The sequence below is a fragment of the Rhipicephalus microplus genome, chromosome 4 (genome assembly GCF_043290135.1).
Source record: "Rhipicephalus microplus isolate Deutch F79 chromosome 4, USDA_Rmic, whole genome shotgun sequence".
Classification (NCBI taxonomy): Eukaryota; Metazoa; Arthropoda; class Arachnida; order Ixodida; family Ixodidae; genus Rhipicephalus; species Rhipicephalus microplus.
Genome location: NC_134703.1, coordinates 56,826,342 through 56,843,306, shown reverse-complemented (window position 1 = coordinate 56,843,306; position 16,965 = coordinate 56,826,342). Strand labels below are relative to the sequence as shown.

The 16,965-nt window shown below is 46.1% G+C and overlaps 1 protein-coding gene across 1 annotated transcript in view; it reads left to right on the top strand.

Moving 5' to 3' along the window:
* LOC119172659 (neuronal acetylcholine receptor subunit alpha-10) overlaps positions 1 to 16,965 on the top strand; it is a 339,242-nt gene that overhangs the window by 180,513 nt on the left and 141,764 nt on the right. The window lies entirely within an intron of this gene.

Sequence of the window (16,965 nt, the reverse complement as noted above, 5' to 3'; positions counted from 1 at the left end):
GCAAAGTATAAAGCAAGCACATAAAAATTATTTCCAGCTGTATACGTCAGAAGAGCCTCCAGTCCAACTCGGAGCATCCTGCAATGCGAACCTATTTTCCAGTTTTGTTCTGGGTACCTGTCTATAAGACAGCAGTCAATAGCCTTTTTTTTTTCCTCAGTTGATGCGGCACTTCCATGACAGGCGGAAAACAAACGTAAACAGCATTTGATCGACCCCATGTACAACTGGCAAACTACACTTAGTATAAAATACGAAAAAAAGATAGACATAGCAAGAAAAGGTACAACTCGCGAAGATAGCTCGAGTCTGGAGCCTGAATCAAACCTGATGGATGTGTGTAAGCGCGCAGGAGGTTAGATGGCCAGTATAACCCAGTCTTGACAGGTTGACGTTGATCTTGGGGTTCATTGTCAAGACTCTTAGATAGCCTTTTCTTAGCCACCTTCTCTGTCTTTCTCTTCCTCTCGCTCAATCACGTTCTCTTCCTTTTTCCCTCAGGATTCTATTGTTTATCGAACTCCTTACTGACAGCAGTGGCCCGTGGCATCTTTTTTCTGCTCGAAACCACCGTGAAGGAAGGATAATGCGATCGGTGCCTGCATCTCACATTCTTTACTGTTTGTCTCTCATCTTGACAGAATTGCTCGCTAAAGAATGGGAGGGGGGGGGTAGATAAGAAGCATTTTTATATGCACCACTACCGCTATCCTAAACCAAACCTACTTCCTTTATTTATCTGCAGGTAACATTTTTTTCTCTTTTTTGAATGATGCGTTGTGGTGGGGCTGCAGTAGAGCGGAAATTCACGTAGTGCACAGGTCACATCTTCCTTTGTTTTATGACTCATTTCTCCTGGCTAATGTAAGAATATTGCAAACGCAAAACGCAAAGCTGTTATTTCGAAGCAGGACAATGCGAAGGAAGCAAACGAAAGAGGTTTCAAGCACTGTTTACGTGCTCCGATAACCACCGTGCACATACCGGTTGTGTGAAGCGACTTACTTTCAACATCGAAGCTGTCCAGGAGATCGTTCTTTGCGAAGGGTTGTGGTCTTCAAGAAAGCTGTCATTTTATGTGGGTAAGAGCATCCCACAAAATGCAGTGATCCCCACTACTTATCAGTGGTCCGCTAAAAACGAAAAAGGCATCAGTGTGCCCGACAAATGGCTTAGAGGCGAGAGCGGCGAGCCAAACAGCCCGAACGCGTACGACGATAAAATACTAAGAAACAGCAGTTGCGAGAAGACCCCAAATTCACGAAAGGTCTACGCCAATGATGGCGTGCCCACGGATATACGAGATGTGCGAACACTTGGTTTCAGCGTGGGTTGCTGTCTCTGGAGTTTGGACAAACGTGTTGTATCCGTGACAGACTGTGGTTCAGCTAGACACTCCCTGCCCTGATAATGCTGAAACGTAGAAAAAACTCATAATCATCTAGTTAAAGCCTCGAAGGAACCTAGAGGTAATCAGACTAGTTAAACAACCATTCAATTCTGCTGTTTCAAGCCTTGAGCAGTTTAGCGCAAATTTCGCCACTTTTTTTCTTCACAATGAACGAGAATCACACCAACAAAATCCACCGCCGCGGTGTATCGGTCATCTATAATGCTCGCCTGCTGGGTCGAAGGTCACGGGTTTGATCTCGGCCGCGATGCTGGCATTTCGATAGAAGCAAAATGCTAGGGGTTCGTGTACTGTGCTAGCAGGGCATGTTGATGAACAGCAGATCATCAATATTTCCGCAGCTCTCCACTATGTGGTCTCATGATGACATTGTGCACGCGAAACCACTATTATTATTATTATTATTATTATTATTATTATTATTATTATTATTATTATTATTATTATTATTATTATTATTATTATTATTATTATTATTATTATTACCAGATCGCCGAAGAGCATTAACAAAAGTGTTGAAAATTGTCTCGTACTTAAGTTGCATAGCGAGAGCAATGGGTTTTAAAAACAGCGTGCTCTACGTGACGAGGTGAAATATAACTGCCCTTTGAAATATGTCGACGCCCTGTAAAGTAAAAGAAAACAGCCACTTCATTTTATCAACGTTGAAAAATAGCAGTATTGCCATAAATATTTCAACTATTGTATCGCAAATCATTTAAATTAAAAAGCAAGCCTTGCTTTTTAAAGGCTTGCTTTTTAATTTAAATGATTTGCGATACAATAGTTGAAATATTTATGGCAATACTGCTATTTTTCAACGTTTAAACAGGAGAAAGAAATCTGAAGCTCTTAAGCAAGAACTCTCAAAGAACGCAGAGGATGCTGCCAGGCACGCAAAAATTGATTGATTGATTGATTGATTGATTGAATTATTCATTGAGTGAATATTTATTACTAAATAAGTAATTAATTGGTAATTAATTAATTAAATAAATAATTGATTGATTGTTTGAATGATTGATTGATTGATTGATTGATTGATTGATTGATTGATTGATTGATTGATTGATTGATTGATTGATTGATTGATTGATTGATTGATTGATTGATTCTGTGAGTCAAGGGTAACCATAAAATACCATCTCTATTTAATTATGTCAAAAAAACGCAATTACGACCACTTGTCAGACGTACCGACACAGCGCGCCATGAAAAGCTCGTGATGCGTGGTAACTTGTATTACACGCGATCTAAATAAGCGCTCCGATTCAGACGCGAATCCCAATTCATCCGCCAGCCCATCCGGCCAGCGATGTTAGCGATGCCACGCATGCAATGAAGCACGCTTCCAGTGATCACTAAGAAAACGTTGCCGTTTCAATTTAGGGGACATCTCTGTCGGAAATGACTTGCTTCCACATTTCGTTTCAGGCTCTCGCTCTTGGATAATGACCTGTCGTGAAAAGCGCGACTGCAACGGGCGCCTCACTACTCAGGCCATTCATTGTTGTGGCCGGAAGGGGAATGGGTTTGAAGCATTCGTATGCAGGAAAGATAATGCGCTCGACTCTAGCCCGCGCAAACTGCAATTCCGTGGCACACAGGCAACATTAGTGACTCGCTGGTGTTTCTAGCTACACGAAAACGTTCCTAATGCTAGGCCTATAATAGGGGCTTTTTGTGCTCAGTCTTTTCTTCATAAATCTTATTTTTGGAGACACTGAACACGGCACTCACCAAAGCAAGGAAAGTACAGCAAATGTAAATTTAGTGAATGCACAAAAAAAGCTTATTTTGCTTATGCCTTTTTTCTATTTATGTTCTGCAGCTCTTAACCTTTGCTTGTTTCTGTGGTGTTTTCTTGGCCCTTCCTGCACTAAATTAATTATTTAATTAATTCATCAAAATAATTATCTCCCTTCCTCATTCATTCAGTGAGTGAGTGAGTGAGTGAGTGAGTGAGTGAGTGAGTGAGTGAGTGAGTGAGTGACGAAGAGATACGTGTAGACAGCTATATCTTATTTAGCGAACTCTAGTCAGGAAAGTAGATCGACACTCAAGGAAAAGTAATAGCCGCGAGCATAACAAGTGACTGCTGGTTCTAAATTTCGATCACTGATCCTAATCTCACTCAGTTTAGTACATTGCTTACACAGATGCCACTGTTTATGCCAGATTTCCAGTGAATGTGCGTGGATACTTGCGAAGAATCAGTATTGTAAGCACACTATACAACTGATGCATTAGCTACGTTTAGATGTTCACACCTTTCCCGAATCATCGCACGCGGCTAGCACGCATTGCGTCCAAATACTCTAATGGTCACTTAAGCTTGTCAGCTTAAAGATAAAAATAAATAAGAAACATTATCAGTGGTGGTATCAGTTTGATCCCAGTCGCAATGCATGCTCGTTGTTTTTTTCTTCTTAGTGGTCAAGGTTATCTTCAGTCTTCACAATTCAGTGATTCTCGTTATGAGATTATCATGCTGGCACGCGAAAGCTCTGAATTTACTTAATGTTTTATCAAAGTTCACAATTAATATCATCTCACACTAAAATAATGCACGTTCACCACACATTCCGTGATGATTTGGCAATGACAACAACATAACGTAAATCAATTTCCCTATGCGCAAATTCGCATGTCCACGCCTGTGCATGCCGGCAAAAACATCCGACCTCTGACGAAGAAACAGTGTCTCTCGTCATTATTACGCGCTTTTTCCAACTAAATACGTTTACGCACGGCCCTGGATAGTAATCGGGCAATCATCAGTACCACCTTGAGCAATATACATTACTTTCAAGAGCATTCGCCGTGAGCAAAATAAACGCGGTAATAAATTTCCGTAGATCCACACAAGCACTGCCAAAGTAAGACGTCGAAATGAGCCGTCCACGGAGAACTAGGATGAGACGGAGAAGAAGAGGGCAGGGCTCGAACCACTACGGGCAGATAGCCTTCGTCTCTCGTAACAGCGGCAATCTAGTCTGATGTTCGTTCTCTCCCGAACAACGTTGTTCTTGCTGGCCGCGCAGGAATCTCGTCGCCGCAGCAGCTCCTCCGCTACTGCCGCCACTGAAACCCGCCGAGAGAGTAAGCTTCCGTGGAAGAAAAAAGAGAAGGCAGGCCGTCCCACAAGATTACGGCACCGTTATGGCCGCTAAAAAATGCGAGCACGCTACGGCAGCCAGGATTAAGAGAGCGTGTAGGACGAGCTACGAGGCACGCTCGAACAGAAGCGGCTCTTTCGCATCTCCTCATTTTACTATGTGCTTTTACTCACTCACTATCATTCGCTCTTTTCTCTATCTCTCTCGCTTCCTTTCTTTTTTCTCTCTCACCGTTTCTCTGTCGTCATCGCTGCAATAAAGGTAATGTTCCCCTCTCTCTTCATCACAGAAATAAAAGGAACGCACCCGCGCGATGCTTCCTTCACGGCCTGCTGCCCTTCAAATGGGTGATTCCGACGAAGAGAGCGCGACTTGTTAGTGTCTCGCCCGAAGCGAAATGGCTCGTCGCTGCATGTCTTATCTTCACCTGTGGCTCTAGCGGATAAAAGTATCGCATGTGCGATGGGCGCGGTGAACTACGTACTCGGGTAGTTACAGCAATCCCTACTTATGCCGCCGCCAAAGCCGTGGTGCCTCCGATGAAAGGAACCACCGTAGGCGTCGTCCCTCTAGAGGGACTCCAAAAGATTATTCAACGAGATTTGAGAACTCGTGGTGTGGTGTGCGAGGACACCGTGCTAAGCCATGCTCTGAAAAGCGCAATTTCTCTCTTCGCTCGTTTCTGTGTGTCTTCTTCTACTTAAACACGTCAATGAACTCTCCTTCAACTTGTTCATTTCGGTATAGCACATCCTGTTACTGCGATTTCACGTAAGTAATAACGCGAGAAGGGGATTACGGCTCGTACAGTAATTCCCTGAACGCGTTCAATTTGAATTTCGTTATAATTTCCTACCTGGCAAGTTTCTGTCTTGTTCATTTTTTTTTTTACTTCCTCTGTTTTTTTACTTCCTCTGTTTTCTGATTGGAAGGTGAAATTCAGTTTTCTTCTAGAGATACGTGAAATATGAATATTGCGGTGGAGCTTGCTTAGATAATTGTATCCATAGCGCTCCAATTTAGACTTTTTTATGGGGCATAATCTAACAGCACACTTTTATTGTTTGTTTGTTGGTTTTTTTTGTTTTCTCAACTTACTAAACCACCGATAGCAGCGCGCATACTTGCCCACTTTAGGCTCAGTATACACACACCTGCTTCCGCTGTGGAGTGGTAGACTCTACGGCAGTGCACCTACAGCAAGTCGTTCGGTAAAAAGCGCCATGCCTTTCAGCGCCAAGTCGCAATTTTTGTCAGCTTCTTATGCACATCCAAAGCAAACCACACTAGATAGCTCGGACATGAACACAGAGTAAGCGCTCCTTCTAACACATTTATAATAATGAAATAACAACCATTCGTGCGCAACGTCATGCGATGAGCAATTTTTCGGTTCGAAGTCGAAAAAAAAAAACTCGTACTGAAAGAGAACTGAAAGGGCACGTGGGCCTACGCCAGTTTTAGTCAAGTTGTCTTATCGCCATGGCTTCGTTCATTTATCTAGCATACTTATATGTGTTCCCGCACACGAAATAATGGTATTACTTAAGAATTTTCATTTGAATTCACACACTAAAGGACTAAAAAAATTTCAATAGTGTCTTTACTGCAGCAATCATCGTTTTCTCGTTGCTTAGTGTGTGCATGTATATCATACGTAGCTTTAGGCTAACTAGCCCACCTGTTCGCTTTATTTCATCAACAATCTGGACAACAAATCATTGATGGCATTGATGTTTTTTTTACTCTTTTTTTACTTTGTAGTTGTGCTTTTTCAATCGTTTGTCGGGGAAACTGCCTCTTTTGTCAGCATTACCGCAAAAGCCGAGAGTAAATCCTGTTGTAGCTAATTCCTTAATAATGATATTATCTCGGGTTTCACACGTTAAAACCGCAATATGTTCATGATCTCCAATGTAACAAAGATCTTTGAAGATTTCGACCATCTGGCATTCTTTAACGTGCCCCGACATTGCACAGTACACGGCCCTGTTGAGACTGTCAGACGTTAACGACGCACTATCCACGAGAAGCGTACCCGGGATGCAAAGTCGGAATACATTCCCACGACTTGACACCCCTGTACATTTCTCTGAATCAAGCGTCCTGCGGCAGGAAGCGTAACAAAAGGATAGGAATGTGGAAAGCTTCTACGTGCAGCAAGCCAACTCCCATTTATGATTGATTTGTGGGGTTTAACGTCCCTGAACCCCCGTATGATTATGAGAGACGCCGTAGTGGAGGGCTCCGGAAATTTCGACCACCTGGGGTTCTTTAGCGTGCACCCGAATCTGAGCACACGGGCCTACAACTTTTCCGCCTCCGTCGGAAATGCAGCCGCCGCAGCCGGGATTTAATCCCGCTACCTGCTGGTCAGCAGCCGAGTACCTTAGCAACTAGATCACAGCGTCGGGGCAGCCAACGCCCATGCTTTCGTTTCATCTACAATTTGTTGTTTGTGGAACACGCGCAGCCGACCACCCTCGTAGGATTTGACGAGAGCGAATAGGTCATTTGATTCTTTGCTGCTATTTTGGGAAAAATGGCAGTAAGCTACCCGTCCGCCAACTTGTACCCGTAAGGGATCCCCCCTCCCCCCCCCCCCCCCCCCCCCCACTTGACTGACACTGACCAGAGGAACGTTGCGTCAGCGAGTGCAACGACTCACCGGCGACCGTGTGTTATTGGCTGGTGCCATGTTGAGTGGTGTCGTGTGTGATTCGTTTTGAGTGAACAAAGTATCCTCGAACTAGGGCTTAAAACGATGATGCAAAGTGCAAGAAGTCGCTCTGAACCATGGGCTAACTGTTCATCTACCACGCTCGTGGCTTGCTCAATTGTAACCCTGTTATGTTGTAAATAGTTGTACAGAGTGTGAGTAAAGCGGTTTGTTTTCGTTTTTACAACCTGCCAGCATCGTTTCCTGAACGCGGAGACCATCCACGCTACCAACTGAAGTCCGGGTCTGACGCAACCCTGACGTCTAGGCAACTAACGTCAGCGCGAACGCGTCGGTGAACCGGGGCGCGCAGCAGCCTCGATTATTTTGGACTCCATTGAAATGCGTCCACCAGGACCGGGTGCGAATCCTCGACTTTCGGGTCTGCAGCCGAGCACCTTAGCTGCTATATCACCACGGCCTTTCTTCCTTTGTCCGCGTCGCAAAGCGCATTTCTTCTTTATTTCTGGGGGGGGGGGGGGGGGGGTTCAATTCCTGATATTGCCGCGCCAGTTTCTTGTTCTATGTTCTTCACCCACAAAAGCGGCTAGCAACGCTCTGCTCGCGCAGGTCACGTAGCAATGTTCGGGAGGCTTCGCGATTGTCTGAGACCATTTTGTTAAGATCACACACAGGAGGACTGTAATGGCCAAGTTTATAGAGACATCTACCAAGCGCCAGCGTCAACGCTAGAACCGCATGTATAAATGCACACGCTTCTAACCGCAAGTTACATTACGCAGCCGACGCTCTGTTTGTCGCTGTCTCTCCACAATAGCTCTTGCAGTTTGACTCTCCGTTTACCGGCCACAAGTTCAGCCGAATTTCCGACTTCTGCTGGTGTTTTGTTTTTTTTGTTTTTTTCACCGTCACCACCACGAGACAGTATATTTCCATTGATAAGCAAAGTGCAAGCACCTGGCTGGTCGAGGAAAAGCTGTCTGTGAAGCCCCGAGGGCTCGCAATGGGCACTAGTATGTTACTGATATTCTATTTCAAATGTTACCCCCGTCGAAGCAATGCCTAGAGTGTAGATGGCTAAAACTGCGCCTTCAGTTCTTGTGTAACTCGCTTGTATTGTGTATAACCACTTGTTCTGCAAAGGAATGACCAACGCCAGTGTCTCACCGGCCTTCCTCAGGCAGTTGCGTGTCTGCAGGGGCGGACACGATGTGAAAAAGAATGACGTTCTACACAAATGTCCAAAAGGAAAGCTTAGTGGTGTTCTTAAGACCGATGAACAACTCTTGGTAAAAGAACGCTTTAGAGCACAACATTGAAGAGCCAATTTTTTATAGGATAACTACGAACAAATTGCTACTCTTTACGATTCACCGGGATGGAAAAATGGTTCTTAAAGAAAATATTCACCTTAGTGGATATAAATATCTCCCCAGTTTTTCATGGCCCTTGCTATTTATTCGGCTTTTGTGCTGTCGTGCAACATAATATCCACTGAGATTAAATATAGGCATGCAGTGCCGTTTGCAGTGATTCAAAGAAGCACATCATTGCAAAAGCAAACGTTGAGCACAAGACAGCCTCATAAGAGACCCATCGCGCATAATCTCTAGCGTCACTATTTCAACTTCTATACTTCTATTGCCGTCGCTTCTTCTCTGTCTTCACGTGGGACCCCCGGCTGCTTCTTTCGATGCCAGCTCACTAAATGCACCGACGCAAACAAAATTTCTTTCCGGAGCACACGTCCTCTTCCGCCTAATTAGCTGGAAAAATCTCCGAGTGAATATTCGTGTTTTGGCTCTTCCAAGTCGAACGTCGCCACCATTCAAGATGGTCTATTCACGTTCCTCTAGTGCCTGCGCTTATCAACCGCTTAATTCATTATACATGACGCCCGGACATTCTCCAGCTCTTGCGGAACAGATCGGAAGTAAAAGCATCGGGGAACCAGTAAATGGCACCATGGCTGCCGTTCACCGCCTTCTTTTTATGCGCGAATTTCCTACTCTTAGCCTTCACATTTTTTTATCTTATTTTCGCCCGTGACGGGCCTTGGTTGTATCACGAGCGAACGAACGAAACGCGAGATGTCGTTGTCTCGGCACTCCAACGCCGGACTGAGCTAGATACGAAACCCACTCTGGCGTGCGCGCGCGTTCGCTGTCATTCGAGTCCCCTTTGCCGCGTTGTCACACGTCTCGTCTCGTCTCGGCTAGGATCGGTTTTCTCGACACCGGCGCGGAGAGATCAGTGCAGGCCAGCGGCACCGGCACTGCATCTTTTAAAACTCGTGAGTTTTCGGAGAGGAACGCGAGATCTCGTCAACGAACCAATTCGTCGTGCCGCCGCTCAGGATGGGAAGGGGGGGACTGTAGACAGCGGAAGAAAATGCCTTCTCCAGTCGGGCATATAGGATTCTTTCGCCGGAACTCGGCGACGTCTTCTTGCATGTTTCAGCTCGCATTTCAGGAGCACCCTGCATACATACATACGGCGGCTCGGTCGTTCCCCGCGCGAATGTCTCTTGGCGAAAGTCCAGGCCAACGCGTGTGGATGTGCGAGCATGCAGATAGGAGTGTGTATTTTTATTTTCCTGCAACGTGCGTCTCCCTCCTCATTTCAGGCCTGTCGTCCTCAGCTGACGTCTCGCCCGTCGTGTATAGTCGAATATTTTGAGAAGGCAGTGTACCGTCTCCTCGTTCTGCCAAGCTTTCAAAGTGTTACGTTTCGTTCACGTATACCCTCGACGCGTTTCTCGGAGCTGGTGTTTCTTTTGCCCAGGCTCAGTTAGTGAGTACGGTCGGTAATACGAAATCTAAACGACTTTGCTTGCCCTATGCATTTCGAAATTTGTCCAGAATGGTGCCTAACGCTGCTGCGGCCCCTCGCAACCTAAAGCAATCTTCGCTCGCGTTTTCAAGAAGGCGCATGAACGTTTTCTGCGCTTTGCTTTTACTGTAACGCAAGAACGATCACGGCGCACCACATTCAAAAATACGGGAACGCCTTCTCTGCAAAAAAAAAAAAAAAGAAAAAGAACGACAAAACGCTAGGCAGAAATGGCTTAGACCATCTAAACTACGAAGGTTCAGTTCACAATCAACATAAATCTTGGCTAGTGTTACTGATAACTTAGTTGCGGCAGTCCGCTGTACTCGTAACTGTTTTGCGGTGGAGAATCTAATTACCGTCCACTAGAAATAGCGAGCGCATGCCATGTATTAGAAGATGAGCTAAAGTTGGGACGGAGTTTGAAGGGGGAGCAGAACTTGAACGTAAAATTTTTATTCTCGTACGTTCACACCATTCCTTCCCTTTACGTCCTACACCACATTCATTCATCCTTCTCTCTCTTGTACATCCTGCGCCTCTTCCACGGCAGACTTAAACCACATCATGCGGCACTGCCCTAAGCAGGTTCTTTCCCTTTTCCTGAAACGAATGATATTTAGTGAGGGTCAATGGGAGGCTGCCTACCGCAGCACGAGGCCCGACATTCAGGAGACCACCCTGGAGTGGGCTGAGGGGGTAGAGTAGGACTACTTCGGGTAGTTTCTCCCCGTCAACCTGGCCCCCTTACCTTTAACAAGGAACAGATAGAGTTGTTCATTCATTCATTAACAGTGGTGTTTAAGTTCAAGGTGGACATGGGCCGGGCACGTAGCGCGCAGGCAGGATAACAGCCGGTCATGAAGGGTAACTGATTGGGTGCCAAGAAAATGCAAGCTCGCAAGTGGGAGCCAGAAAATCGGATGAACTGATGGGATTAACAAATCTGCGCGTACAACGGGGCAGCAGCAAGCACAGGATCAGACTGATCGGCAGAACTTGTGAAAGGATTTTGCCCTACAGTGGGAATAGTCATGTCGATGATGATGATGATGATGATGGCGGCGGTGGTGTTGATGATGATGATGATTCACCGTGGCCTTCACTTAAAAATATCTATTCCTTGCTTTACCATGCGTTAAATGTATGTTGAATCTCGGTGAATAAGAGATCACCACTGCAACGGAAAGCGAGTGATGGGCCTAGTCAAAGCTACTGTTAAACAAGTGTTCCTCCAAATTACCACGAACACTAATATTTGTGCATTAGGTGATATTGCTTATCCCTTAATTTGTATGACGCATCACATGGGTTTTGTTTACTTTCATTAAGGAGAAAGTTATTGATGACTCGTCTAACGCGAAAAGAGACCATCAGCGTTAACAGGATAGATCCAAAATGTCGCCGTCACGTAGCGTCGTCACATTATGACGTCATGCTGGCGTAGCAAGTTGATATCTTATTGCGATGCTTAATTTGGCAACCTTTCTTTTTTTTGCGACTAAAGGCAGCAGGCTACCCGCAACGAATGGTTATAAGCGTCGCTGAATCGCTACATAGGGACCTAGAGAAACAAAATAAGCAGCGTATTAACACTTCCCTGCAGCAGCGTAAAACGGCTGTTGTCCCCTATATCCATAATGTGGCACACAATCTTAAAAAGATTGGTAATAAGGTGGGCGTCTGAGTGGTTATGCCTGCTCCTGGAAAACTGTCCAGAATATGTCACCAAACTTGTCCGGTTTCAAAAGTTGATATCATTGGTCGTGTCATCGTTACGTGACTATTTGCGTCATGACAAGACATTTTGGTGAAAGATTGGCCATCCCTTAGAAGTAGCGCAACACTACAGGAGGATGCACAAAGCCACCAATGCATCTCATCCCAGAGGCAGCGGAAAGAAAAACGTTGAGCACAGAAAGCTTCCGGCGGTGCAAAAGTTGAATCGCTTTTCAGTCGTCTGATCTTGAACACGTAATAGTCTCCCTGTCCTCTACGCATTCCGCAGTGTACGGTAGCAAACTGGATATTTTACATCGAGTTCATCCCACCTTGCGCTTTTATTTTTTTATCTATCTACCTATCTCCACCTCTCTAAGTAGGCCACCAACTATACCAAAAGAAGAAACACAGCGGCGCCATAATGGTGCGCCAACATCTCCTTATATATCATATCAATAAAAAAAGAAACACAGCGTCCCGATTAATTGATTCGATTGATATGTGAAGTTTAACGCCCCAAAACCACCATATGATTATGAGAGACGCCGTAGCGGAGGGCTCCGGAAATTTCGACCACCTGGGGGTTCTTTAACGTAGACCCAAATCTGAGCACACGGGCCTACAGCATTTTCTCCTTCATCGAAAATGCAGCCGCCACACCCGGAATTCTATCCCGTGACCTGCGGGTCAGTAGCCGAGTATCTTAGCCACTAGACCACCGTGGCGGGGCGGGAACACTCCCCTTCCTCCTTATGGCCGGCTAGGCTGTCTCTTCCTTTTCCTTGTTGTGCTGCAGCCCTTTAATATGAGAGTATCGAGATTTAGGCGTACGTTAAAAGACACCAGGTGGTTACCGTAAGGGCACGTAAAATCCCACGCTTTCTTTTTTTTTTGTGGCGCCTATATAACTTACACGAACTTAATTCGCCCCTTAGATAACTCCGCTCTGGACTTTTTCAAGCTATGACATTTGTTTCTGCCTTGAACTGCTGTTTTTTTTTTAATTTTTTCGTGGTGTTAAATAGACTGGATGTCACCACTATGGAGTGGCTGGCAAGCTCGACGTTGGAATGATGAGGCTCATACGTCACCTTCATTGGTGACACCACTAAAACAGTGCTGCGTACTTCGGTCTGAGTGCACGCCATTGTTTCTATCCGGCACGCTGCGCACGTCCGGCGGTCAGTCGCGCTAAGCCAGCTGCTTTGGAGCGGTTGTCGACTCACCACTGCGAATCCAGCAAGAACAAAACAAAAACTAACGATGATCTATCTGTCCATCTATCCATCTATTTATCCATCTGTCCATCTATCCATATATTTATCCATCTATCTATCCATCTATCTATCCATCTGTACATCTATCCATCTATCTATCCATCCACCTATCCATCTGTACATCTATCCATCCATCTGTCCGTCCAGCTATCCGTCCATCTATTCATCTGTACATCTATCCGTCCATCTATCCGTCCATCTATCCGTCCATCTATCCATCTATCTATCCGTCCATCTATCCGTCCATCTATCTATCTATCTATCCGTATATCAACCCATTCGTCCATATATCCATCCGTCCATGTGTCCATCCATCTGTCCGTCCATCTGTTCGTCCGTATGTCTGACTATATGTCTGTCTGTCCGTCCTTCTGTCTGTGCGTCCGTCTGTCCATCCATCGATCTATCTGTGCATCTATCAATCTATCCATCCATCTATCCGTCCATCTATCCGTCCATCTATCCATCTATCCATCCATCCGTCCGTCCGTCCGTCCATCTGTCTGTCTGTCTGTCTGTCTGTCTGTCTGTCTGTCTGTCTGTCTGTCTGTCTGTCTGTCTGTCTGTCTGTCTGTCTGTCTGTCTGTCTGGTCTGTCTGTCTGTCTGCTCTCCCGTTCCTGCCATTGCTTAACACAGCACGGACGAACTAGACCACAGTTCAGCATGAAAAGTCCATCCTAACTGCAAGACATGCTCGCAATTAGAAAACTATACTAGCGGGAAAAACATCATCGCGCACTACTGAGCAAAGTTGAGCTTTCCTGTTCACGCGTGCGCTCGCTCTTGTTCAAAGAAAATAAAAATGGTGAGGGTGAGACGTGATCGGCAACTTTAATTCCACTGATGTGGATTTAGGGGCCGCGGGCCATTGGAAGACACAAGCAATGTCAGCCTACCACAATCGAAGGAAAATAAAATGGGTGGAATCTGTGGCAGTCCTTCGATTTCGAGCAGTCAGTCTGGCGCTAAGAATGGTAGTGGCACTGACTGACCGCTTAATCGCGAGAAAAGCCGTTGGATTACGCCGGTCTTTACGAAAGCATAGCCTAAACATTTTTTTTTCTGAAAGCGATACGTGACCAGTAGTCACTAGCAGCGTTTAGCCTCGGCAATCATTGGGTTCTCCATTAATCTTTGTGTGTTGCTATTATCTGTGCGAGTTTGAAAGGTACATGTGAGTCTATTGCACAGAGTCGGCGGTTTCGTATCTTCGTCGTGACGTTTGGCGCTTTCATCGAGACTAATGGTGCCGCCAGGCACCGTTGTACATCGTCAGCGTCCTCGATACAACCGTTGTACGTATATTTGCACCGCGATTTTTGCTATTACGCGGGTGCGTCGGCATTGTCTCCTGTCCACTTTTCCTTCATATCTGTTTTATTATCTTCAATTTCGTTGCACGCCCTCCCCCCTGCCCTCAAAGCTATTTGTTCCTCTCGTTCTTTCTCGTGTGACATTCTTTCATACATTCTCATTTTGACTCCATTTATGCCTCTAGGAAATGACACTTGATTGATTGATTTATATGTGGGGTTTAACGTCCCAAAACCACTATATGATTATTAGAGACGCCGTAGTGGAGGGCTCCGGAAATTTAGACCACCTGGGGTTCTTTAACGTGCACCCAAATCTGAGCACACGGGCCTACAACATTTCCGCCTCCATCGGAAATGCAGCCGCCGCAGCCGGGATTCGAACCCGCGCCCTGCGGGTCAGCACCGAGTACCTTAGCCACTAGACCACCGCGGCGGGGCTAGGAAATGACACTTGCGTATGTTTAAAGGTCGTTTGCACTTGCGGCACCACAGAATAAAGAAAGTGCTTGATTTTCAGTGAAGTATTAGGTTTCAATGAGAAATCGCTCTCTCCATCGGCCTGCTCAAAAGTATCTGTTTCTTTTTGTTGGTGTAAGCTTTTTCTCCTGCCGCTTCTCGCACTAACACGAAACATCTCTGTCGCATAGATATCGCTGTTTTTTTTTTTTGTATGTCAGCCCCGCTGTGGTTTCATAACTATGTGGCGCCGATGGCCGCCACAACTTCTCGAACTGCAGATTCTTCCTGCGTTGGCGCATCCGGTATTCCCTCCAGCGCACTTGCTCCCGGGGACAGTGCTTTTCTCTCAAATCACGCCGCATCAGCGAACGCGAACCGAAGCTCTCTTCTAAAGTTCGCAACAGCCTCAGAAGTAAAGGAATAGAAGGAACAAAAAAGAAGTAAACAAGAGTCACCTCCTCTCGTTTCATTCTCTCTGCAACCATTCACTTTAGCCCCCCTCCTTTTTTCCTCCATCTTTTCGTGTCTCGGCTACAGCATCGACCAGGCCCCGCTGGTGGCACGAGAGTGGGCCACAAATCCTTGGCCACACCACATCCGCCGGTGATCCTGGCAAGGAATCGCGCTGATTGCCGGCGTCTCGATTCTTCAGGCTCGCAACGTCACGTCTTTCTTGTTGTTGTCGTTGTTGAGTGTTTTCTTTCATACCGTATTTCTTTTTTCCTACAGTTATCTTGTTTCTATTCGTTTCTTTTTTTCTTTCGCGGCGTTTCTTATTGTTTTTACAGTCACTGTTCATTTCCTGCCTTTTTATTATTTCTCAATGTCCGTCTTCTTTTCGTTATTGTGTCATTATTCCAACGTCCCACTTTTCCTGTTACTTCATATAAGGAAGGCGGGGTAAAGCAATAGTTACCACTGGCCACCAGTAGTTCTTTTGATCTCTTTTACTGTTGCTTCATATTTACCTTCTCTTTCCCTACAACTTGTAAGATATTTCGCGCCTGCGTAATGAGGGGTAGCAAGAACGCCAGCGAGAACGAACGATACGGCTGTTGATGCGGAGGCGGCCCCTTGTTTTCTAGTCTTCCAGGCCCCAATTCCTGGAGGGTCTAGCAGCGTGCCACGCTCGCGGAAACGTGGGCGAGATGGATGGGCGGAAATTTGGGCAACTAAGATTGGATCGAGCGGGAGGGCAACTCTTGCCGAAGGACCACCGGAAGCGCCGAATCTCTGCCGCAAAGACCCCTTGGGCGGCAGACGGCCCTCTCGACTGGCCGGTACAGCGGCCGCTCGGAATACAGAAGCGGATCTATACGAGATTGGCCGCGTCGCCCCTTCGGACGTGAAATGGCCCGAGAGACTTTCGTATACGAAAGCCCTTCCACACACTATCCGGGCACTTCAACGCTGCCGCTTGCATTTGACTCCTTTGATGGCTTCTGATCTGCTTCGTATTAGCGAACTTGCATCCGCTTTTCTCTCTCTCTTTCTTCTGCATTCGTGTCTCTCTTTTTTTTTTGTCAATCATTTCTGGCTTCCCTTTGTGCGTCTTCTGATGCCCTGAAAGCGACTGCAGACACGATAGATAAGTAGGAAAAAGTTCGTCACTGAGGCGTGCTCCCTCGTGGTCTGCTACACTCACATTCAACCAAACCAGAGCCACAGCACCCACACAGAATTCGCTCTCGGAGCAGCTTATTTAGACTTCCGTTTCACATTGCTTCCGCCCCCTCTCCTCTTTCTTGTATCAATTTTCACAACGCCCGGGCTCATGTGCTTCAAAGTAACAATCAGCAATGCATTCGCTCACTGGATCGTGCCTCTAGTCTTTTCATTCTTATCTCTCACCACACCACACCACATTTATTATACCTACTGTCTCACTTCGTATTTCAGGACGTTCGCCCGACCCGGCGATCTTTATTATCCCGAGTGTGCGTTCCCCATGGCCTTATTACTATTTTCCGGGAAGGAACATTCCTTGTCGCTCGCTGCCAGCCATCCGCGAAACACCCCCTTCCCCCCTTCGCTGTCTTCCAGTCTAAGGTTTTCACTTCCTCGTTGTATCCTTTTGGCCGCCTAGCACGGTCTACTATTCCCATTGTCATAGTGAACGATGTCGTACAACCTTTTACTCTCAGGACG